The following is a 26,982-nucleotide window of genomic DNA, read 5'->3' on the forward strand; positions in this document are numbered from 1 at the left end:
TTTTAATCAGATAGGTGTACTGATTAAGGTTTTGTTTCATTATAAATCAACTGGAAATTAAAATTTTGTGTTTGGAGTGATTATTAAATGATAAGAGCACTTCATGCTAATGAGATGTAAGTCTAAATTCGTTTTGCTCTTAAATCATGAGGTGCTCACCACTGTATTTTAATTTAATGGAACATGACAGTGATGGGCACCTAGTGCCCATAACTATATTTTACTATACGATTTTTTTTGTCGTTATTTTAAGCCTAAAGTGCATTTCAGGCTGTTGTGTTTCTTGCTCGAAAATTTCATGAAATTTAAAGGTTATTTAACAGTGATGGGCCCAGTGCCCATTACTGTAAACTCAGTATGCCCATCAATGTATGTTTATATTGAATTAAGCCACGGCCTCCTTTGTTATACAAGCCAGAACCTTGAATGTGGCAACTGCGCAAATCGGCCTGCCACAGACTATCCACCTTCAACAGTTGGCAGTTCACAGACTATTTATCTACCGTTTTAGCGAGGATCCTCCCTTTCTCTAGACATTAATGCAGAGAATTTGGGCAGCCGGCTGTGCTGGGTGGATAGTCTGTGGAAGGCAAAAAGGCGCAGTTAAAATTTCAAGACTGGTCTGTATAACAATAAGGGCGGCCGTGATTAAGCATAACAATAGAACTAGGCTTATTTTAAAGAGAACCCTTTCTGGAAAACATGTACAAGGGAGTGTATAACTACGATCTCGGTATAGGGTCCATTATACCCACACAGCAAGGAATATTTTCTCAACCAAAAGAAAATATTTTCCTTGGTTTCCAAAAGGTTTTCCTTCTCTGGAGATTTCCATGCTGGTTTCCCTAATGTATTCCGAATATTTCCGGAAAATATTTTCCCAAAAATGTTTAGAAAACATTTTAGAAATTACCGAAAGTACATTTTGAGAATGCTAGCCGGAAAGTATATCCAGGAAAATATTCACAAAATGTATTAGAAATATTTTATTGGGTGTAATCTAATATGTTTTCACTGTTGAGAAGGAAAATATTTTCGAAATTATAATAAAAATGTTTTCAATATATGATATGGGAAACAATGAAAGGAAATATATTCCATATATTTGAAAAATGTTTTCTAATAGGTTATTTGCAATATTTTCTATTTTTACAAGAAAACATATTGAATATATATTTTTTAAAACGTTTAGAATATTTTAAAAATAAATTCTTTCGTAATATAAGAAATATTTTTCAGAAATGTTTTAAAAAGGTTTACTTAATTTTAACAAAAGTATTTTGGTAACCTTCTGTTATAACTTGAATGGAATATTTTCGTACAATATTTTAGTCTTATTTCCAGAATATTTTATCGGATTTTGAATATAAAACTCTAAAACAAGGAAAAGTAAACATATTAAAAATGAATAGAAAATGATTTCCGTTATGTTTTGGAAAATATTTTGTGTTTTTAGTGAACAACATTTTCTGATATATTATAGAAATATTTTTACATTGTTTTCAGAATATACTCTTCCGTTACTGGAGAAAATATATTTCTTGTTATATCTGAGAAATATCCCAAATACTTACCGGAAATATTTTTAGAAAATGTTTGGAAAACATTTTATGAAGTACAATAAGTATATTTTTAGAACGTTAGAAGGAAAATAATCTAAGGAAAATTTTCACAAATTCTACTATTGTGTTGAATGTCATGCAATATGTTTTCAATGTTGAGAGAGAAAATGTTTTCAAAGTAATACTGAAAATGTTTTACATACATGATATAAAAAACAGAATAGGAAATATATTCCATAGATTTTACAAATGTTTTCCAACGTGTTACTTGCAATCTTTTCTATTGTTACGAGAAAACGTATGAAATATAATTTTAAAAATGTTTCGAATATTTTAAAAATAAATTCGTTCGTAATATGAGAAATATTTTCCAGAAATATTTTTAAAACACCTATTAATTTTGTATGGAAATGTTTTTGTTACCTTCTACTGTAAATTAACCCTAGGAAGTCCAAGAATTTTTTTTTGTCTCAAGTAGGTCCAAGGGGAGGGGGCTCCTCGAACCCACCGTATAACATACTATAACTCACATAATGCCATCTAACAAGAAATGAATATAGAATAAGCATTCAGAACTTACTCGTGGCTGATATGTTGTTTCCCAACATAAAAACACAGTCCTTGTTAAATACAAACGAAAAAATCTAAGTTTAGGAAATATACTTGTAGAAATTATGTCACATGGAAGTCCAAGGAGGGGGTTCGATGAGCCCACTACTTTGAAATAATTTTTAACTTACAAGTTACTAAATAAAAATGCACATTAATGATGTGGATTTATCAAAGAAGTAATAATACACAATAAATAAAATTCTCAATATTTTCATCAAGATTTACGACGGGGTTTTTTCAAGAAATACAAACGAGCTTGGACTTTCTAGGGTTAAATAAAATATTTTCATACAATATTTTAGAATTATTTTCAGAATATTTTATCTAATGTTTAATTAAAAAAGTTAAAACAGATATTAAAAATGAATATAGTTTGATGTTTATGAAATATAGTTTATGAAATATAGTTTGTGCTTTTAGCTAATAGTATTTTATTATATATCAAAGAAATACTTTTACATTATTCTCATAATATATGCTTCTGTTACAATAAAAGTACATATTCCTTGTTATACCTAAAATGAATTTTATCGGAAATGTTTCTGAAACATTTTTCTAATTTAAATATGTTGGAGAATATATACATACATACATATATATATATATATATATATATATATATATATATATATATATATATATATATATATATATGTAGAGAGAGAGAGAGAGAGAGAGAGGAAAGTTACCAATACCAGCCCCCTATCCCTAATCCGGCACCCCAGTCTCTAGCGTCTCTATGAAGCATAAACAGCGAAGTGTTGTGCTGGGCACATTACTTACTCCGATTAAGAAAAGGCGCTGATATTAGAAAGTAATCCTACAAAGTTTGGGGGCTGAGAATCAGTAGGCATTGTGATTTCAGTGACTTGCAAGTTTTGGTAGTGTCACAAAAATCTGAAGTTTCACGATAAAGGAGTATGGGTAGGCAAAATTTTCATTATAGTAGATAATTAAGGAACTACAATGTAAGTAAATACGTGTTTAGTAATACATTATAAGCTTTAATTGCGAAACTATTACGTTTGTTTCCGCTACAGTTTAAAGTGGTATAACAACTACATGAGCTCCCAGCGGAAATCGAACCATGGTCTCCCGTGCTCAAGGCGTATATGCTAACCATACAAACGCGAAGAAATTCACAAAAGCTCACACACACACACACACACACACACACATATATATATATACAGGGTGTCTCAAAAGTCCCTTACCACAACTATTAAAATCCGAATGGATGTACTTTCAGCAAATTTGATATGGTAGGTGAACTTGAGGGTTAGGGGGACACTTTCTGGCGTAGGGTACGCGGACGGCCGCCATCTTGAATTTAACTTTTTTGTTACAAACGCTACGTGGGTCATGTGATACATGACCATAGGCTAGAATTTCACCAGAAAATCGAATCTAAGGTCAAAATGCATTTATCTTTATGCGGTAAACAGTTATCCACAATTGCAAGTGTGACTTTCGTATTACATAATGTGCTCAACATGTTGTCCGTGCTGGGCAATGCACGTGTTCAGACGCTTCTCCCAATTACTATGGACACGTATTAAGGTTTCTGAGGATATTTGTTCACAGGCAGCCATGATACGTTGTTCCAGAAACATCACGAACTTTCACAGCATACACCATAGCCTTCACAGGTCCCCACAGGTAGAAATCAAGGGGGGTTAAGTCGGGTGATCGGGCAGGCCATTCCACTGGTCCATGTCGACCAATCCACGTCCCAGGGAATTGTTCATTCAGGAACTGACGCACCTGGATGCCATAATGGGGAGGTGTACCATCTTGTTGGAAGAAGCTGGGGAAGGTACCATCTTCGGACATCAAAGCCGGCATTTCGTTTTCCTGCAACAACGCGAGGTGTCGGTCTGCATTTAACGTTCCTGGAATGAAAAACGGACCGACGATCTTTGTTCCCCATATGCCTGCCCATACCATAGTTTTCCCTGCACCGGTCATTTTCGAGGGATCTGTCCAAGCGGGGTTGTCACGGGACCAATAGCGCATGTTTTGCCTATTGACCTCACCATTTACGTAGAAATGGGCTTCATCCGAAAAAAGTATCTGCATAGCGAACTGCGGATTTACCCACAATTGCTCCATAGCCCACTCGCAAAACTGAACGCGACGATCGGGATCGTTCTCCGACAAATGTTGCTGCAATTGCATTTTATATGGATGCCACTTATACCTTTGGAGCACTCTGTGCACTAAACTGTGACTCACGGCACACTGCATTGCTAAACGACGTGTGCTTCGCTGCGGCGACTTCGAGAAGGAGGCCAGCACGGCAGTAGCTGTTTCTTCGTCCGTGGCTGTCCTTGGCCGTCCACTACGGAGTCTATCCACAACTGTTCCCGTTTCTTCGAATTTGGTCAATAACCGTCTCACTGCAACATGCGATACAGGTGTTCATTGTGGATGACGCGCATTGAAATCGGCAGCCACAGCGCGGGCACTTCTCGCGTCCCATATTTTGATGATCTGGATGCGTTCGTCCCTCGTTAAGGGCATGATTCACAACCTGCAAGACAAAAGAAACGCAGTCAAATTCACAACTTCAATTGTGGATAACTATTTACCACATAAAGATAAATGCATTTTGACTTCAGATTCGGTTTTCTGGTGAAATTCTAGCCTATGGTTATGTATCACATGACCCACGTAGCGTTTGTAATAAAAAAGTTAAATTCAAGATGGCAACCGTCCGCGTAACCTACGCTAAAAAGGGTCCCCCTAACCCTCAAATTCACCTACCAGATCAAATTCGCTGAAAGTACATCCATTTGGATTTTAATAGGGGTGGTAAGGGACTTTTGAGACACCCTGTATATATATATATCAGGGGCGTCATTTAGAGGGGGCAGGAGGGGGCAATTCCCCCCAAGAGTTTGAGGAATACATACGCTTTAATCGATTGTCTACTAATGTACTAGTACAATACGAGAAAGTCTTATGTTGGTGGTGCTCTTGCCCCCCCTCAAGCAAAATCTGAAATGACGCCCCTGATATATATATATATATTGTTGAGTTGATATTGAGTTAACGTCCCTTTTAGCAGCGAGGCGTGGACCTAGTGATTAACGCGGAATCCGAACTAAATGTGGATGTCTTTTAGGCCGCGCCTCTATTACTTCCGAATGCGATTGCGAATGCGAATTTCCCAGCACGTGTAAATAAATTGGAGAGGCCTCGACTAGTTCCGACCAGCAAATTGTGAAAAAACCGACGAAAAGATACGAATGATCCCAACCTGTTGGGATTGTTCGTCCGAATACGTGCGAAGGAGATTTGTCTGCAGAGGAATTGAGCGCTACGAGAGAAATAAAGTTTGTTTTGCGTGATAGCAGACGACGTTGCAAGGTGCGGAGATAAAATAAAAAAAATAATAATAATAAATAAATAAAAATTAAGATAGAAGTAGATGTTCATGGTTTAATAAATTGTGCTTTTGATAAAGTTGCATTGTGGAACCAAGCTTATCCAGATTATCACAAACGACACGTCGTGAACAAATTATGGGCAGATGTAAGCAAGGAACTTGGCGTGGAAGGTATGTATATTTTTCTTTGTTTTGTCTTTAAAATATGAAGATTTAATTAATACATGAACTCCAACTTTTTATTCAATTTATTTTTCCTTTCTGTTCCTTAAATAATGATTTTAGGAATATATGTAATTATTGACAAATATGTTTGAAATAGCAAAAACGGGTTCCTTTTACTCATGGAGAAAAGTTACATAGAAAGTAGATTGATTCTGTAATCTCTAATCTTATTTAGTTAATTTATTTAAAGTGAAAATAGTAGCGGTTACCACGAAAGCATAATAATAAAGGGAGCGACATTCAGTCTATTTTGCACACAAAGGAAATGCCATTCATCCTTTGAATGTGCAAAATATGTCATTTATCCGCATTCGTCTTCTTCGTGCTCTCAAGATTTTAAGGTACGAATTTTGAAGCAAAAATATTTCACATTGAAGCGTTGAAAGAGACATTGCAACTTGATTCGCATTCGCAATCGCATTCGGAAGCAATGGAGGCGCAGCCTTACACGTCATTCTATTACCTGTAGTATGCAGCGCCAGGGGAAAGTATATGAACCAGCGTTGCCAGATCTAGCATAATGATGCTAGATCTAGCATAATTTGCATTTCTTTAGATCTAGCATCTTGCTTTTAGCATCCTACCCAAATCTAGCATAATTTCAGCAAGTTTATCAAAAAGCCGTAAAACCTGAAGATGAGAAACAAGTTGGTCGTGGGAAGAAAAAAACGGCAGAAATGTATCCTCTTTCATCGATTCATATAGTCGGTAAACCATACAGGCAGTCTTATTTTCCAAAGTAAGTTAAAAATGGCTTTGGTTTTTTTTTTTTTTTTTTTTTTGTGGCATCACCCACGGTTTTCTAATTCTTTAACTGCGAGGCATGGTCGGAGCTATGGGGGCCATTATCCCCTGCCAACTTTTTGACAATTTCACCATCTTTATTTCTGACTTCATGACCACCTTTATTCCTGAAATGAAAGGTCAGGGACCGACCAAAAATTTGCCCCCCCCCCAGCAGACAATTCCAAACTCCGTTTATGCTGCTAGGTAATTTTCTTTCAAAATATGTAAACAAACACTTTGCATTCATTTATACGATATATACGCCATTGAGTCTGGGAACGACTGCACTAGTTTAGTTGAGTTAAGCTTTGGTGCGTGAAGTATTGAGTTCTATCCACGCATTCTTGAGCTCTGCGTATTTTAAGTTACGTTATCGTATCTCAACTTCGTTCTTTTTTCTTTTAAAACTCCTGAAATAGTAATTATGAGGATCTAGCATAATTTGACCGAATCTAGCATAATTTCGATCAGGTTTTGGAATAATTCCGAACTGTCAGTCTGGCAACGCTGATTTGAACCAGCGAGTTTTGAAAACAAATGAGTGTTAGATACTGGTGGATCATTCATTTGTGAAGATGAATACAAATAAATTGCTTGAAATATTCTTTCCATCGAAGAAAATAGTAACAAGTCAAAATGTTCAATAGAGATCACCTAACGAATTTAGCATTTGGAGCCTACTAAGACTACATTTAAGTCGGAGGTGAGAAAAACACTGTTAATAGTGATGAAGAAAGAAAGAAAGAAGCAAAGAAGCTAACATTTGAAACAAGTAAGTTTTTATTTATTTATATATTTATAACATTTGACAAATTTCTTCCATTTTCAGGTTAGGGTAGAGCTTTGTATTTCTCTTAACGGCTTAAGTTTAGAGTTGCCCCTCAACCCCAAACTGGTTTGTGATTTATGCACGGGTTAATTTACAACGCCAGCTCCAGCAGATACTCTCACTCAGAAAGGGAAATTACACATTAATAATTTTATGAAAAAGAATAAAAACTTACCTAACCTTAAGCTAAACCCTACCCTACTTATTTATATCTTACTCTACTTTACCATACCCTACTCTACTATATTGTTTCAAAGGGCCCTACTTATCGATGCGTAGTTGGGGCGTGTCTTACCCTTATGCACTGTAGTTTTTACGTTGTACGTCCATACTGTCCTTATACTGACCTCTCCTTATGTCAATCTGCACCGCTTTTTATAAAAATCAGGAAAATTTACAGGAGAAATGAGGTAAGAAATGATAATTTGAAGTTTTTATTTGATGTTTAGGAATTTAAGTTCGGTATGAGAGTTATGTTTAATACGAGAAAAGATATGTGGAAGTTAGTACTATTTGCCGGATGCGGAAGCATTCGCGGAAGGTTTCAGCAGCATGGTAGTTGTAAAATATGGCGAACAGGTGTAATGAATGCTCAAAAATAATGAAGAAAACCTTTTAAATTTTTGTAAAGCCAACGGAGTACTAAAGTTAAGTGAAATGTAATAATTTTTAATACTTTAAGCACTGTTTTTTATATGTTGCAAAGTCCAAGGGCACCTACAGACTGGAGGGGCAACTCTAAACTTAAGCCCCAGTTTGTGCTAGGTAGCCACTGAAAAGCGCGAGTGCTATCTAACTGAGTCAGGGCAGAAGTGCAGCACGAAAGCCCGAGTGATAAGGGTGTGCCCGTAGGGAGCAGGCGCGTCATCGATGGGGGTTACGCGCATAAACGATGAAAGTGGAATAGCACACTAACAACTATTTATTCCGAAGTTGGTCGTCGCCTACTTTTTGGCTAAAAGTGTAATAATTGGTTTCTTTCTTTACCAAAGCTTTACATTTAATTCACATAATAATGCCGAGTGAGCGTTAGCGAGTGGAGACGGGTTAGTGCAACGCAGGGCACGTTGTTTTCTGTTTTTATTACTGCTAAATGGAAATGAAATGAAATCTTTGAGTTTTACGTCCCACGGTTATGCCGGTTAGGCTAAAGGAGACGGTGATAATGAGAGATGAGTGAAATGGTGGAATGAAGAAAGTGGGAGGAAACGGGAGAACCCCGAGAAAACCCACGAGCACGGTGTTTGTCCACCACAAAGTTCACTTGGCGGAGGCAGGGTTCGAACCCGGGACCCCAAGCACCAGAGGTTACTGCTAAATGGGAAAACGAGCCTGTGTTCTAGAAGATTGCTTCCTTCTTGGTTATGTCACTAACCGTTACAGTAGACAATATAACTTTCTCCACGTTTCTTTATATTAGTATATATCAGGGTTGGCAAAAACCATGTTTTTGTTGAAAAAAAAACTTTTTTTTTTGGTTTAAACCAGGTTTGTTTGATTTAAATAATTTGCTCTATATATTCATATCATATATGGACAGAAATAAGTTTGTTTCATCTTGATGTTATTATGCAACAACCGGGTTATGCTGGAAGGGGTCACATAAGCTTAATGCGGAATAAAAACCGCTTCTCGAGTTACATCCGAGAGAAATTGTCCTCCATTTGAACTCGGAACCAGGACTAATTAGCCACAAATGCGACACGTCTGCCGACTCACTCACGAAGGAATCCTCATAAAAATACGTTGAACTGATCTTTACATGCTTCTTGATATAATTGTCAAGAGTAATTTCAGAAGAGCAAAAAGATAAACAGCTCCACAAGTGAAACTGTTATACAGAATTACATATGGACGATTTCAAAGTACTACGGAGTACAGAAGAACTAATTTAGTTCAAGTTAGTTAACAATGACTTTTATTGATACAAATTAAAGAAATACAGCGACTTAATTTGCATATCAGTAAGAAAAGTGAATAAAGATACGAATTATTTGAGTCCACTTTGGCTCAGACTCATTTATACATAAATAGATACCAGAAATACTTCTCATTTCACTAACTGCCTCTCGTGGGGTCTGTATGACCCCCCCCACACACACACACAAAGTACGGCATTTCGAAGTATTTTATCAATAGTAAACATTGAAACGAAACAATATTTAGTATTTTTCTTTGATTGCAATTACATAACAATAATAACTACAAAAAAATTACAAACATTTATAAGCTTAAAAAAAAGTTGCTTTTGTAGTATAATCTTTTTGAGTAATGCATGGGGAATTTAGGTCTGAATATAACACGAATAATTGGGAGTGAAACGTGATAACCCACAAATGTCTGTTCATCAAGATTTTACAAACACTTACACTTTTACGAACATTTTTCGTTTATTTGGTTTAAACCAGCCAACCCTGGTATATATATAGGATGTAAGAAAATTTAAAGCATCAAACCTACAGAGGTGATTTGTCACATCAGAGCAAAGAAATAGTTCATATGGACCTGTGGTCAAAAGTCCATACTTCCGAAGCTATAGACTGTCGAAGACATAAGAAAATAAACTTTAAAAATCTATAGCTTCAGTGTGGGACCGTGCGCAGTCAAGGAAGACATCACTTAAGAACTAGTATGTACCCTATTCAAATACCCATGTTTCAGAATACTGCGGTGCTTGCGTATCAATGGACAGTTTATGAGCACTTCAACTTTTCTGAGTATTCCTCAACTGGCTCTATAAAAATTAATGTGTAAGTGCCACAAGATTCTGAAATATGGATATTTGGATAGGGCACGTACTAGCTCTTAAGTAATGTGTTGACTCGACTGGGATCGGTCTCACAGTAGTGGAACTCTGGACCTCTAAATTTCCTTTTCCCACGTTTTCGGCAGCCTGTAACTATAGACGTTTGACCATGGGTCCCTATGAACTTTTTTTTTCTTTTCGTGTGCAGAGTAAGAATTAAATGATAACTTAGCTGCTAGTAGTCGAATTTCGGTTAAAACTACGCTAGAAGTCGTGTAGCCGAATAGTAACCGAGCAGTACTCAGTGAAACTACACTTTGCCTTTTCCTGGATTACTATAGTACGGAAGGTATAACGTCGTTGCTTTCCCGCGAAAAGTTGTAGTGACGTTTATGGGGAGTTGCCAGCTTGGTTACTCGTGGCTCGCTGAGCGCAGTGAATGGTGGCTGGTGATTTGCTATCCTCTTACCACACCCCCAGTGACGAGCAGGTCCAAGTGCGGGAAGCCAACGACGCTATACCTTCTGACCTTTAGTTACCAAGAAAATTGTCAAAAGGTGTTAACCAACTTACTTGATTACATTAAGCAAAAGGAATAACAGCTTTACAGTTTTGCGGTAAAAATAGCCGTGTCGTCTTTGTAATTGCTCATTGCACTTAATTATTGCCGGTACTTGGGCTGTTATAGACAATTAGTTATTTGAACCCCTCTTCCTTGGTTGAAGGACTCAGTTATTCAGGGCGGGAGCTCATGTGGTTCGGATTCCACGTTAATCAGTAGGTCCACGTCTCATATAGCCTCGCTGCTGAAAGGGACGCTAAACTAAAATCAACTCAACTCAGTTATTCAGGATAAATTAACACGTCTCAATTGATCTTTCTTTTCGAGTATCGAAATTCTTATATAATATTAAATTAGCTGCAGTATGGGATATTTCGAAGTAAAGTTTTCTGGTCACAGTATGAAACATCCTCAGATATGCTAGTTGTCATTGTCGTGTATGCGATGCACTAACCAATTAAAGTAGTGTCTACTAATTACGGCTCTCGATTAATTTAATCGTGTGGTTGGCGTAATCATAAATATATTCATCTTTTAGAGTGATTCCATTTCAAATCGTCCAGGGTGGTCCACACGACTGTCTCAGATTTAGTTCATTTTTTAAAATAAGAAACTACATACAAAATTATTAGACCCATATTTTTTCTTTTTGCTGAAAAAAATTTTTTCTTCGACATACAGCCTTCCGAAATGGCCGCCCTCCTCTCAGATTGCTCGAAAAACTGACAAACATGTCAAATTTAAAATTTTATTGTAGAGAAACGAGTGTACTTAGTAACGTAATCGCAATAGCAGGAAGAGTATAAAGTTGTATGTTTCGTTGGAAGGCCAAAATTCGTCTATTGGTCCAATAGGAATCGCGCAATTCACTCGCAATGTTGCCAACTTTGATGAAATTTTTGCTAACTTCAAACCTTTTTTTTTTCTGCCCTCACGAGCAATATCAACCATCTGCTTCTAGCGTCGAAATCTACTCCATAAGGTCTCTTGAAAATGTAAAGGATTTATGTTTTTGATTATTACATCCCACGTTATAGCATGATGAAAAGCTGAAAATTGCATTAAGACGCCATGTTTGGACGCCATTTTCTCAAAAAAACCACCTTTTAAAAATCTGAATTTTTTTACATGTATTGGAGAAGTACCTAAGTATTTAAAATCCGTTAACCGTTCATGCGGCTGCAGCCCCTAACATTCGCAATTAATTATTGAAATTTCGATTTTTGTACTTGCAATGTAAATATTTCCTATGGGCATTTAGGACCTATACACAAGGCGATTTGAAAGGGAGTATGAACATTTTAAGAGAAGAATCCTGACATCAAATCCAGTAGAAAAGTTCCTATAAACATGAGTCGAATTCCGCTTCGTTTTCGAGTTACAGGGTTTCCAACTCGGGACCCAAAATCGGTTCGGGACAATAGAAAATGAAATATATATTTCGCGTTAAATCAGAAATTGTGTGTTAAAGCTTTGATAAAGTTCAGAAAGTTGATTTGTATCAATATGATGATTTTTACGTGCGTTGCAATTCAGTTGGCAGTGTTGCCAACTTGCTAGAACTTTTATTTGTTTCCAAATGACACTACGTGGATTTTATTTGATATTTGGTATTCATTAATGATTGCCAACATCACACGAAGCACAATTTTCCCTCACATCACCACAGTTTTCGAAAACTTACATGTATTTCATTAAAAGGTTTTATCTCGTGCGTTATTGATAGTTTGTGTGATTGGGTGTCGTGAACATCGTCCTAGTGTTCTCTGAAACCATGAAAAATTGTTTACACTGGTAGCATGACATTGTAGTGCACTAGTTAAGTGTTTGTGTGAATAAAAATGGGGAAGTCCTATTACAGTAAGGACCGTATTAAATGTGTTGATTATGCTAAAGGCCGTAAGGTGATTGTGCACAGAAAGAATTCTAGACAAAAAATTTATCTTGCGGTAAAATATATGGAATGCGTACAGCGTGTCAGCCCAAACGTACTATTAGGGGAGGACGATTATTTGTGTCTTGTACACAAGACGATTTGAAAGGCAGTATGAAAAATTTTGAGATGTGAATCCTTCACCGTAGTCTAGGTTTCACCGATAACGGCCGTTTTAATGGGGACATTCATGTTTAGCATGTTAACTATCTGGTTAATGATTTTCAAATCTACATTCAGAGGAACAAATTCTTTATCTTGCTGGTGCATAATTTCATATTTACATTTTCTTTCGTGATCACCAATATATCACACATATTCACGTTGTTCACGGTAAATATTCAAAGCACCCTTTACACGAATAATCATCCTCTCCTAATACTACGTTTTGGCAGACACGCTGTACGCAATACATATATTTTATCGCAAGATAAAATGTTTGTCAAGAATTCTTTCTGTACACAATTATCTTATGCCTTTTAGAATCATCAACACATGTAATACGGTCCTTACTGTAATACACTGAGAAAAAAATTGTAGGTGGTAGCTTAAAAAGATAGGTTACATGCGTAATTCCTGTAATTTTTGGACAACGTACAGCAGACGTATAACTGAAAATGCATGTTTTATAATACTTTCTGTGTAAGTGTTCCATCTATACGTACCTTCTGTATGAAACAATGTAGGCCGTCAGGATCTCAGATACAAATGGACGTATATAACATATAGCTGGCAAAGGTAACATAAGTATATACATGTGATATACGGAAAACTGTTAGATGTCAGACATCCTGCAACAGCATGATGGAACATCTAAGGTCAGTGCCTATGTAGCATACGGATAACGTATACTTCGTACTGATTTCTATAGTAAGCAAGAGGATACCGTATATTTGTACAATATACCGCTGTACGGGGAACGGATTTTTCTCTGTGTAGGACTTCCCCATTGTTATTCACACAAACACTGTAACTAGTGCACTACAATGTCATGTTACCAGTGAAAACAATTTTCATGGTTCCAGAGAACACTAGGACGATGTTCATTACACCGAATCTCGTAATAAACTGTTTCGTGGTTGCAGCAGAACTTCTTGATTAAGTTCGAACTTGATGCGTGGAGTTACGAGAGGTTTTGCAATAATAATAAATATTTTTCTTTTTCATTTGTATTATTATTATTATTATTTTATTACTATTACAACTTACACAGACGTAGTTTTTATTCGACATTTTGGTTTTACTAATGATGGCATACATCAAGTGAAATTCACACGTAATGTTGCAAACTATTAATAACGCATGAGATAAACCTTTTAATGAAATATATGTAAGTTTTCGAAAACTGTGGTAATGTGGGGAAAATTATGCTTCATGTGATGCTGGCAATCACTAATGAATACCAAATATCAAATAAAATCCACGTAGTGTCATTTGGAAACAAATAAAAGTTCTAGCAAGTTGGCAACACTGCCAACTGAATTGCAACGCACGTAAAAATCATCATATTGATACAAATCAACTTTCTGAACTTTATCAAAGCTTTAACACACAGTTTCTGATTTAACGCGAAATATATATATTTAATTTTCTATTGTCCCGAACCGATTTTGGATCCCGAGTTGGAAGCCCTGTAACTCGAAAACGAAGCGGAATTCGACTCATGTTTATAGGAACTTTTCTACTGGATTTGATGTTAGGATTCTACTCTCAAAATGTTCATACTCCCTTTCAAATCGCCTTGTGTATAGGTCCTAAATGCCCATAGGAAATATTTACATTGCAAGTACAAAAATCGAAATTTCAATAATTAATTGCGAATGTTAGGGGCTGCAGCCGCATGAACGGTTAACGGATTTTAAATACTTAGGTACTTCTCCAATACATGTAAAAAATTCAGATTTTTAAAAGGTGGGTTTTTTGAGGAAATGGCGTCCAAACATGGCGTCTTAATGCAATTTGCAGCTTTTCATCATGCTATAACGTGGGATGTAATAATCAAAAACATAAATCCTTTACATTTTCAAGACACCTTATGGAGGAGATTTTGATGCTAGAAGCAGATGGTTAATATTGCTCGTGAGGGCAGAAAAAAAAGGTTTGAAGTTAGCAAAAATTTCATCAAAGTTGGCAACATTACGAGTGAATTGCGCGATTCCTATTGGACCAATCGACGAATTTTGGCCCTCCAACAAAACATACAACTTTATACTCTTCCTGCTATTGCGATTACGTTACTAGGTACACTGGTTTCTCTACAAGAAAACTTTTGACATGTTTTTCAGTTTTTCGAGCAATCCGAAAGGAGGGCGGCCATTTTGGAAGGCTGTATATCGAAGGAAAATTTTTTTTCAGCAAAAAGAAAAAATATGGGTCTAATAATATTGCATGTAGATCCCATATAAAAAAAATAAATGAAATCTGAGACTCTGATGGGGACCAATTGTGGTTTGCCTGGACGATTTGAAATGGAATTGGTCATTATTAAAAATTAGTTGCTATGTAGATGTATATGTAGTATATAAGCGATTTTTAAAGGGAAATGTAGACATAGTAACTCCCACAGGACTTTTTTACAGGGGGGAGTGGGCAAAAGGACCGACATACAAGCAAAGTCACGGATACAAATACCTAGAACCACATAATATTTAATGTAAAATACAATTATTACAACTTACTGCTAACTTTACTAACTGTTGTGTGTGAATTAAAAAGTTAGCATATTTTAATACTAATTAGGAAAATCCATTGTTAAAGCAAGTGCTCCCTGCAGCGGGCGGCTATGGTTACAGAATACAGTTTTAGTGTTATTGATACTTCGTAAGTGAAATCCTCATTTAGTTGGGTGAGGAATCTAGAATACGATAGTGCTATGATAAAGAAAAGAATAAGTTTTTATATTTTAGGTATGTTTTGTATTTGTAACCTGTTCTTCTTTCCGAAAGTAAATTCTCCTTTAGAACAACTTAACTCTGTGCATCAGAAGTGCAGAAGTACAACTCTTATGTAAATCAGGCGCAAATATATATGTATTGAAAATTGAAAGTAAAGATTACCATAAAAAAAAAAAGCAATGATAGAACGACAGTGCGAAAAATACGAACCAACCAGTGCTAGATAGCCACTGAAAAGCACGAATATTATTAACAGAGTGAGCACAAGGGCGTAGCAGGATGAGCTTAGTGTGCTTCCGTATGGAGCGGGCATGTCAGCGACGGTGGATATGCACGTAAACGAAGGTAGTGTAAAAATTTTATATCCCATACAACTATGCCTTACATCTAATATGGCTTTACTTCACTCCTGTGGTTCTGCATCATCACTTTACATAATGCCTTGAGTTCATAATAGCTTCCTTACGGAGTACTATGCATTACGTATTACGTATTTCTACCTATGATAAATATTATAATAGATATAAGGCTCCGATATATTGTTACATGTAGATTGCTATTGCAAAATGAATCAACATATAAATAACATAAATAATGGTTTGCGCCTTTCATTTCAACTCAGAAAAAAAAAATAGCATCACCATCTCAGATATTATTGGAACTTTTTTTTATAGCAACTAGACATGTTTTTTAAATGACCCGTATTTTTTGTTGTCGGAAAAGATTTTCCCGCCAAGTAATGGGCCATCAAAACGGGAAGTACAATTTACGAATTTTAGAGGACGTGTAAAATGGTAAACTTCGAAGCCTCAGCATTCAGCTATGGAGACAGATAGTTATAATTCTTGTTGTGGTATGTACACTCATGACAATAATTATTGTCGCATGTCTATAAATATATTGTTGTAGGAATATAATTTGATAACGAATTCGTCCGGTATTTCTTATAATGTAGTATGTGTATAATCGGGAAGGACGATGTATGTGGCAAATTTCATGTCAAAAGAGCAGTAAATAAGAACAATAAAACGAAAATAAAACTTTCTTGTCAATTTAGCAATATTTTGTTTTACTCATTCTAATTTTCGTGTTTGTAATTCTTTTCTTCTGAAATTTACTACGAGTATACATTTCACGATTATACATGTAGTATCAGTATCTATAGTACCCTGCAAAATCATTATCAAATTATATTCTTACAAGAAGACAGTTATAGATATGCGACAATCATTTTGGACATGAGTGTACATACGGATATAAATAAAATATATATTTTATTATAGTTTGGTTTGCGCATGCGTATCTTTTTGTACATAAATTAACAAATGAACGTAAGTTTATCTGAAAAGTCGAAGGTTATGCTTTCTTTCGAGCACTTCCGGTTCGAATTTTAAAATTCTATTTTACGGTTGGTAAGACCTAGTTACCCGCTTCGAAAAAAAATGTATTGCTTGTGTGTGCAACCGTTTTGTCGCAAAAAATTCGAGAAACCGTCAAGTTTTCAAAAATCACCTTTCTCGAAATCACCATAATTTAAAATCCTGAAATGTTGTCAAATTGTTCAACTTTACATGAATAATAAACACACCAAATAGCATTGTCGACCAATGCTTCACGAATGAACTACAGCCTCTTGAAGTTAGCGAGGTTTCATTAACTTCAATATCACCGTTGGCAACACTGAAAACAATGAAAGTGCAACAATTTGATGATGTTTGTGGTTCACATTCATTAAATAAAGGATAAAAGTTTTTCCTGGCTCCTTTTTATTATTTTGATCAAAAAGGCTCTCTGAAATAATAAGATGAGCCTCCCCCTACTCCGTTTTCTTAAACCGATGTAACCTGAGGTGAAAATTACGATTACGAAACAAATTTTAAACTTACTTAAAATGGTTTTCGGAAACAAAGTTTCACTGATTTTTTCCACTCTGAAGTAATTATTTGCTTGCTTAGTGTCTTCTTCGCTAATAGCATGTCACCATGGCAGATGCTCCAATAGGTGTTGGTGCACTCACAACTCGTAGCACGTTGTCGATAGTCACAAAACACTTATATTCTCTTCTCTTATTCTCTTCTGGAAACGTGTACCCTGTTGAAGGTCCATGTGGAAACAAAGAAAAAAATAAAATGAAATCTTGGGCGTTTTACGTCCCACTTTTATGCCGGTTAGGCTAAAGGAGACAGTGATTATGAGAAATGAGTGAAATGGTGGAATGAAGAAAGTGGGAGGAAACGGGAGAACTCCGAAAAACCCACCAGCACGGTGTTTGTCCACCACAAAGTCCACACGGCGCGAGCTGGGATCAAACCAAGGACCCTAAGCACCGGAGGTGAACGCTCTACCACTGAGCTACCGCGCCTCCTGGAAACACAAAGAACACTGCAATTTCATGTAATTTATGATTTATTGATAATATTTCTGCTATCCATCACTGGTTATCATATATACATGTAACAAAAGTTCATTTTTGCGGATTTCTTAAATCTACACTTTGAATTGCAGAAGCTCGATTTTGGGGAAAGCATGAAGTTAGTCCATGATGACCCGTTACTGCCATAAAAGCCAAAGATGACTTCGGTAAATACTAGTTACCGGTCGCACACTTTCCCACTTTTTTTTTTTTTAAATTGTCGAATTCGGTGTTTGGCAACAAGACGAGAGTAATACCCGGAGTTGGTACTTGCACTGTACTCACGAATTTTTCTGCAGGTTTAATACTGTGAATCTGTTTTTCGTTTTCCCGGGTTGCCACATTCTTACCCCCCCTCTCCCCAATACGTCGCAGAGACCCTTACCACGGCCGGTTTCACTGAAAAGCCACTGCTTTATCGGACCTGTCTGCATCTAGGACATCTGAAAGCAATTTTTAAAGTGGAATGCAGCACCATCAGAAATCACTGAAACGGTTTATGAAATTGTAGACACTTATTTTCACGTGTTCGAACCTTTTTCTATAACATATATTATCGCTTTTCTTCGAGTATTTTTAGAATCTTATTCATGCCTATGAGTACGAGCCGAATTGTGTGTTTTGTCATCGCTTATTACGGCAAAACTGTCAGTTGTTTCATAATAATATATCACTCCCGTAAAGAAGGACATTTGCTCGTTTCTCCAGTGATCATTCTGAACTTCCCTTTGCAGAATAACAGTCCAATTTAAGCGAAGTTCACATACAGTAAAATAGAATTTGTATCTTGAAATTTTACACGATGCTTTGCGGTAACATTTTTGTACACTTTCATTGTTTTCATTGTTGCCAACTGTGACTTCAAAGTTAAAGAAAGTTCGCTAACTTAAAAAGGCTGTAGTTCATTCATGAAGCATTGGTCGAGAATGCTATTTGGTGTTTATTATTCATGTACAGTTGAACCATCTGACAAAATTTAAGAATTTTAAATTATGATGTTTTCGAGAAAATGACGATTTTTGAAAATTTGACGATTTCTCGAATTTTTTGCGATAAAACGGTTGCACACAGAAGCGATACTTTTCTTTTTTTGGGGGGGGGAGCAGGTAACTAGGTCTTACCAACCTTGAAAACGGAATTTAAAATTCGAACCGGAAGAAAGCATAAACTTCGACTTTTCACATAAACTTACGTTCATTTGTTAATTTATGTACAAAAAGATACGCATACGCAAACCAAACTATAATAAAATATAGTTTATTCATATCCCTATGTACATACCACAACAAGAATTATAACTCTATATGTCTCCATAGCTGAATTGTACTCCCCGTCCTTGATGGCCCATTACTTGGTGGAATTTTTTTTTCCGAAAAAAAAAATACGGGTCGCTTAAAACACGTCTAGTTTCTATTAAAAAAAGTTTGAACAATATCTGAGATGGTGATGGTACAATTTTATTTTTATTTATTTATTTATTTTTGCCTCAATTGAAATGGAAGGCACCAGATATCTAATTTAAGTTAAAAACAATGTACGTTTCTCATTAATTTTTAGTTACTATAAAGATGTGACTTAAAATTTGTAAAATACTGTACATATTTTAATTTTTTGCATTTTCTTTTTCTATATTAGATTATTAAAACACATGGTACAAAACATAAGAAATGTTTATTAAGTACTGACCTGTTCCGAGAGATCAGAAAAGATGAATACGAGCTGGTTTTGGAATGAAAATGGTGTTCTTTATGCTATGTATTGGGTAGTTCAGGAAGTGAGTATTTATTGAATGTTTTATTATTATTATTCGATATGCCCATTATACCATATAGTTGAGACTCTATTGTATTGATAGAAAGTTGAGACACTATAATATTAATAAATTTTCATAGAAATAGGCACTAACTATACATTTAAATAGAAAGAATGTGTCAAATAAAATTTACTGTAGGTAGCCAATGACACCCCAAAATAAACAAACTTCTGTTCTTTATAATATATCGAACGTAAAGAAACGACATTGGTTGATTTGGCGCTTTATTGATGCATTTCGAAGGAAAAAAGAGAAGCAGGACACGAGGCAATCCTTCGAGAAGACGATTCGCCCAAGAAAAGAAGAAAATTCCCGACGAGAGCTCACGTCGTGGTTCGGATTCCACGTTAATCAGTAGGTTCACGTTTTGTATGGCCTCGCTGTTCACGGGACGTTAAACTCAAATTCAATTGAATTGAAAGAAGAAAATAGATTCAAGCTGATGAAAGAATTCGCCGTACAGAATTTTGAAACTGTTGACATTGCAGAATAATGCTGGATTTGGCCCATAATTCCGTCATGGAATGTTAATGTCATGGTAATTGTAACATAAGACAAAGTAAATTATTCAATAGGTATATTAGATTTCACTGTTTCCTTTATCTGTGTTGCAAATACGTAGTAATAAGCAGTAATGCAGTGTTATGAATTGCTATGTAGTTATGAATATCCTTTACGTTAGAGATATTGTAAAGATAACTTCACAGAAGTTTACTTTGGGGTACTGTAGGATGCCTACAGCAAATTTTATTTTAGCCCAATATAGATTCATGCTGAGAAAAATTTCTGCAGGTCATTGTCTCCGATTTTCCTGAAATTAGGATATATCATTCTAAAAACAAAATAATTAGACCCATTTTTTTTCGCATTATACAAAAAAATATTAGAACTAAATTAAGCATTTGTTGCAACTGAGACTTTCAGTGACTGTTTGCCATGGCGTTTTAAAGAAAATGTGGATCAAATTTAACCTTTCCGAACTTCTTAATTTTAGGTTGTGCAGTTATTTTTTGAGTTTTAGTGATAATGCCTATTTTTAAGGCTTTTAGTACGTAATCATCCGGTTTCTATTTTTGAAGTACAATATAACCCATTTAAGTAGATTAACCTATTTAGATATACGGCTTTGCGTCCAAACGTCTTGCTCCCAAACGTCCTGCTCCGGTATCACAGGGTGGTATAGGAGCAGAGGGCTGGTGTTATTTTTCACTAGCCTTTAAGATATATATATATATATATATATATATAAGTGAGCATAGTGAGAAGGACCACATATACTTCTACGTTATTAATTTATACAGTATGGCGCTAAATACGGTGTACAAAAGCAGAGGGGAGATTCCTGAGAGAGAGAGAGAAAAAAAAAGTTCCAATAAACATAGGGCGAAAACCCCATCGTTTATGTGTTATAGGCTGCTGAAATCATGAAAAAATGAACTTTAAAGGTTCATAGCTCCAAAACTTTGGGACCTACCTTGGTCCGGTCAAGACTTCACTTAGAACCTAGTATGTTCCCTATCCAAAAATGCGTGTTTCAGAATCCTGAGGTGCTTCCACAACAATGTTTATAGAGGGAGTTTGACTACGGGCCTATGATATAAAGTATTCTCCAACTACCTCCATAAAAATTGTTGCGTGAGTACCTTAGGATTCTAAAACATGTATTTTTGAATAGAGCACATATTAGTTCCTAAGTGAAGTCTTGACCCGACTTTGGTAGGTCCCATAGTTTTGGAGCTATGGACCTTTACAATTGATTTTTTCATGTTTTCGGCAGCCTATAACACGTGAACGATGGGCTTTTCGCCGTAAGTTTATTGGAACTTTTTTGTTTGTTTTACTCTCAGGAAACACTCCTCTGCTTTTGTACGACGAATTTAGCGCCATACTGTAGGTATCGTTAAAAAAATGTAAATATTAAGCTAGGCTTAATCTGCACTTTTTTTAAAAAAAGTTTTTATCTCTATTACTTTATGGCAGGCATGCATATAGCGGAGTTGGGATTTGGGCGCCAGAGTCCAGCGGGCAAGCTCTGTGTCGGTTTTCTACATTATTTATTTACAAATACTGAACAAAAATTCAGAATAAATTAAATCTTTTAAAAGTTTTTTTCTTTTTAACTCTTTTTAAAGCGAGCTTATCTTCTTTATCATTTAAGTCGAAGCAGGAAATATAAACCACCGAACGATTTCTGTGTATGAACTGTCAAACTCGTAACCCAGCTGAGTTACTTTCCTTCCTTCGCTCAGTAATACTCATGCATCTACAATTTCCATTTTCATCCTAAATTAAGTTTATTGTGTTCTGTAATATCATTATTTTAAGTTTGGATCATAGTTTCAATTCTATATCTACACTATAACTTTATTCAGCGTACCAAATTTGAGTGATATTTATTAAGATATTTAGTATATAACTTCCAAAAGTATAGGAAACAATGTTTTAGTATTTTGGATAGCCTGAGGTAAGATAAAAAAAAAACCGCATAAAACGCTTCGTTTGACTTAACCTTGATTCTGAGATATCTTTCGTTTTTAAATTTTGCCACACATGCTACAAATAGTAATTTTACAATTGCTTTATTTTAGGAGTCCACTGTGTTTGGAGGCTATCAACCGAGATGATTTCAAAGTACGCCGCACACAGGTACTACATAGACGGTACCAAATTTGACCGTAAGTAAGGATGAATCCCGGAAAAAGGAAGAAAGTGTTGTGACTCACCTAGCATTTCAAAGTGTCTTCCTATGTGATGAACTATCATCAGCCTCCCATCATTAGCGCGCGGCTTGCTCAATTTGCAGATTCGACGAAAAACGTTGTATATATAGAGAGTTTGGCATAGAGACATTTAGTATAGGAAGCCCAAAATTCATAGCGTCAACATAACACCAATTTAAAAATATAGACTGAAGATCTAATTAATTCTTATTGACTGTGATTTTTTTTTAAATTTTTTTTATTGGCGTAGCTCGTTTCGTGTGATGTGTATGGTACTCATTTAAGCTAATTTGCGTGCATATTATGCTGTTTTAATTTATGGCAGTTAAATCACACTTCAGATTCTAAAGTAATGTATAATATACCTACTTCGTATCGTTAAATATATTCTTAGATGAAGGTGACAGAGAACTTTTCAAGAAATAGTTTAACTTATTTTGTGTGTGTTGAGGGGAGGGGGGACGTAAGTAAACGCATGATTGTGCTGCTTGGTTTTCGGTGATTGGTACAGTCATCTTCTGAACTACAATACTAAGGTGTGGGAAAGAGTTTGTAAGATGCAACTCTGTTCAAACTTTTCTTACAAAGTGTTTCTTTTTTTTTTAATGTTAAATAAAACTTGTTAAAATTGATACACTGATGAGGTGTATATACATTTCAAACTATTATAATGTACGGTATGCAATTAGTAGACTTAAATTAATATAGACTTTTTGTTTATGTATTCACAGTAAATATATTGTGCACTACAAATGTATACTTAATGTAAAATTTAATAAATTATTACTGTAATTATTCTCAATAAATGTACAGGATTTTATTTTATGTATTGTCTTTTGAAGGTTCATTCCTTTATTTGGCTTTCGGTTTGTTATGTAATCATAAGGAATGTAGGATGGTGGAATTTAGATCATTTTAAGGATAATTTCTCTATTATATACGATAACTCAAAGAAATAATCGATTGTATATCGCATTAAATATTTACATGATATAAAATAAGTTATTTTCCCCATTTATCATGTATAAATCTTACCACCAGTGGGGTTCTGTAGTATAGACACTGGTTGCCCAAGTACTTCAAAAGTTGCGGTATAGTCAATGCGGTCTGGTTGCTTGAGCACTGACTTCAGGAGTGATACAATGAATGACTATTCGGAAACAGTGAGTAGCCTAGTGGTTAATGCATCGACACGGTAAGTTGCAGTTACAGGTTCAAATCTTAGTCCAGTCTTGCATTTTCTTTCCTTTTGTAATTATGTACTTTAGCTTAGTAGACTTGATTTCTTTATACTCGAGTTATTCCATCATGACTTTCAACACAAGGACGACATGAACCACTCACATGTTGATAACTGGGATGTCTTCCTTGTGCTCTGTCATTTATTCTACGCACTACAATAGCTGTTTTAGTGTTGTGTAAAACATACAACGTAGAGCACAATTAAGACACCTCGACTGTGGACATCTGAGTGGTCCACGTCGTCCTTGTGTTAAGAGTCATGGTGCAATAAAATGGTTTCATGATGATATGATCACGTTTTATAGTGATTCTTTATAAGAAAAACTCATTATATACACGTGTTTGTAAGTTTCGTATATTTTTAATACTTCTGTAAGAAACTGTACTATAGCATTTTTTTTTTTAGTTCCATTAAGAATACTTTTCACAAAATGCATGTGATTTGTTCCAATTGTTATTGTTCCTCCATATTTTTAAATGAATATTGACATAGATATAGAATGTGTGTCCGAGATAATTTAGTTTTCTCCACTTGTACTGCACAGTGCCCCCTGTGGTGTCGCCTTGTAATATTAAGGGATCCCGGGTACATGACAAAATATTTAGAAAATATTTTCTGTACATGATAGAAAATATTCAGAGAATATAAGGTAGACAAATCAAAAATATTTTCAAATTACTTTTCTTGGTGTTCTGTAGCAGTAGCAAATGTTAAGAAAATATTAAACTAGTTTCAGACGAATTTGTGCTAACAAAGAAAATATTTACGATTAATTTTTCAAATAGCAATTGATATGTTTTTGATTTGTTATTGTAGTAGTCTCAGAACGTACTTAAAGTATTTTCTAACATTTTCTGGTTTTCGCAGAGAAATATTTTAAATTCTTTCTGAATATTTTTCCGTCATTACCACCATAACACCTACAGTTTGAAATACATTTCTTTCTTCAACCCATAAGTTAGAATACTAGAATTTATTTCAACAAATTTATGTGATGATAGAAGTTTCCGTGTGTTCTAAACCAGTTCCAACATACACAGACTTCTACCACCCCATCAATTTGTAAAAATGAAATCCAGATATTTTAACTTACAAGAGTTGGAAAACTGTTCAGTATGCATTTCCTGAAAATGTTTTTGATATGTCTACCTTATATTCTCTGAATATTTTCTGTCTTGTACAGAAAATATTCTCTAAATATTTTGTCATGTACAGAAAATATTCTCTAAATATTTTCTGTCATGCACAGAAAATGTTCATTAAATATTTTCTGTGATGTACGGAAAATATTCACTAAATATTTTTTGGTATGAGTGGAAAATATTTTAAAATTGTTATTTTACAGAACATTAATTTTTGTTAAAAATGGATTAAAAATCTTCAGAAAACATTTCAACTAAGTACCCAATACATTGTAAAAATATTTAGAAAAAAATTTCTTTATTTTAGACAAATGATTTTCAGTGTTATTGGCAAATGATTTTAAAATATTCCATGCGAAACATTTTAAAAACCATTCCGTTAACATTGTATAAAACGTTTCAAATACATTTTCAGTAATGTGTGGAAATGATTCAGAAAACATTTTTCGGAAAACTTTTCTAACGGCGTATAAAATATTTCTACAACGTTTTTGAGTATATTGCGAAAATATTTTCAGTATTATTTGGAAAATGTTTTCAACAACATATGGAATATATTTCCTTAAGGGAAGTAGGATACATTTTCTGAAGGAAAATGATGGTACGTTTTAGAAACGTTTTGAAAATATTTCATTGTTGTGTGGGTAATCAGGTTACTTAAGTAGATTTAAGTTTCTCATGTATCTGATTACATTTAATTTTAGGGAAAAGGAGGAAATCTGCACTATTACCAATATGAAAGGAAGGTTTCGACACTTCGACTCAGCTAGACCTAGATCATAATCCCAAAATAGAACAAGAAGGAAACGCACTGCTCAAACGTCTGTGTGCGTTGGAAGTCCAAAGCCTCTTTTTTCATATTGTTAAGTGTACTGTTTTTTCCTTGAAAATTAATAACAAGGCCTACAGTCCTCGCGCTAGGAGAAACGCCAGTTACTTACGTTGTGGCCATGTACAGTACTTACACGTGAAGTTATGGAGTATGAAATAGGCCTAGTTGCTTTTTAAGCTGAATTCTGTGATGTAATGGCCAGTGTCTATCGGTGGTTTTTGCATTGATGCCTCGGATGTGATTGCTCAGCACATCATTTGCCACTGCTGTTAATACCGGCTTTTAAGAAACTAATCCCTCAGGTAGCTACCCAAGTTAGTTTGGGGCGCTGAGTGAGGACTGAATTATTTCCAAGATTATTTAAATACAATTTAAATGCAATCAAGTTTTCGTGATTTGACTCATGAGAAGTTTTGTGAATTACTTGGGCCCGAGAAGTGTAACCAAATAAAACAGTTTACAGATAAAGCTCCAAATGGTCATGAAGAAAAATGTGAAGATTTTTGCCTTTGTAAGATATTTGAAGAATTTTCTAAAGAGGAAACGCTCATAAAAATCCACACAAATGATAAGTTGCCGTCAGATAAAGCCTCAAACTCACCAAGATTACAACAGACTGAAAGTGCTTTAGCAGAACAACTTGAGGAAGCAAACACTTCTCTAGAAGTTTAGGTGACACCAGAAGAGCAAAACAGAACTACTGACCGGCTAAAATGTACCCAATCAAGAAATCAGATATGCCACTTTTTAAGGACTGTTTGGTATGGCCAGAAAGGCCAAAGCGGAATGGTCGCAATATTCAAAGATTCTCATTTGTAATAACATCAGATAAATGCAAAGAACTGCACAAAGAGGAAAGAATTACAGAAGAAAAACAATTACAGGAGAAAGAGAGAAAGAGGAAAAGAGAAGTTAAACAGTCAGGTCAAGCTGGGAAAGTAGAAAAAAGACACGAAGATACTCCTAGTGTTAATCAATTTCTTCTGAACGTACAGGTATGTATAACTGAAGCTGATTTGGAGAAATTACCTTCTGGCCCTCCGGCTAAACGAGTGCCTTTTGGCGAACTGCAAGAGAAAAAAAATGAGGGAGTTCATTCTTCTTCAGCATCCAAAGAAGATTCAAACATTGAAAGTGAGGGTGTTGGAAAACAGTACGGAACAATTAGAAAACCGTACTTTTTTCACTTTCTGGATTATGTAACCAGTGTGGAGAGAGTGTAGGATCTCGTTTACCAGGAATGACTGCAAACGCTGTGGACAGGCTTTTCATAAAGCTT

At 35.3% G+C, this 26,982-nt stretch overlaps 1 long non-coding RNA gene across 1 annotated transcript; it reads left to right on the plus strand.

Annotated features, from left to right (window-relative positions):
- The first annotated feature begins 7,154 nt into the window (after positions 1–7,154).
- LOC145679827 (uncharacterized) lies at positions 7,155–23,031 on the plus strand. The gene is made up of 3 exons (XR_014130573.1): positions 7,155–7,348; positions 19,589–19,727; positions 22,355–23,031. It is a non-coding gene; the product is annotated as an uncharacterized LOC145679827 (long non-coding RNA).
- Positions 23,032–26,982: the final 3,951 nt, after the last annotated feature.

This window comes from Thermobia domestica, chromosome 2 (assembly GCF_964235325.1).
Source record: "Thermobia domestica chromosome 2, izTheDome1.hap1.1, whole genome shotgun sequence".
NCBI classification, from domain to species: domain Eukaryota; kingdom Metazoa; phylum Arthropoda; class Insecta; order Zygentoma; family Lepismatidae; genus Thermobia; species Thermobia domestica.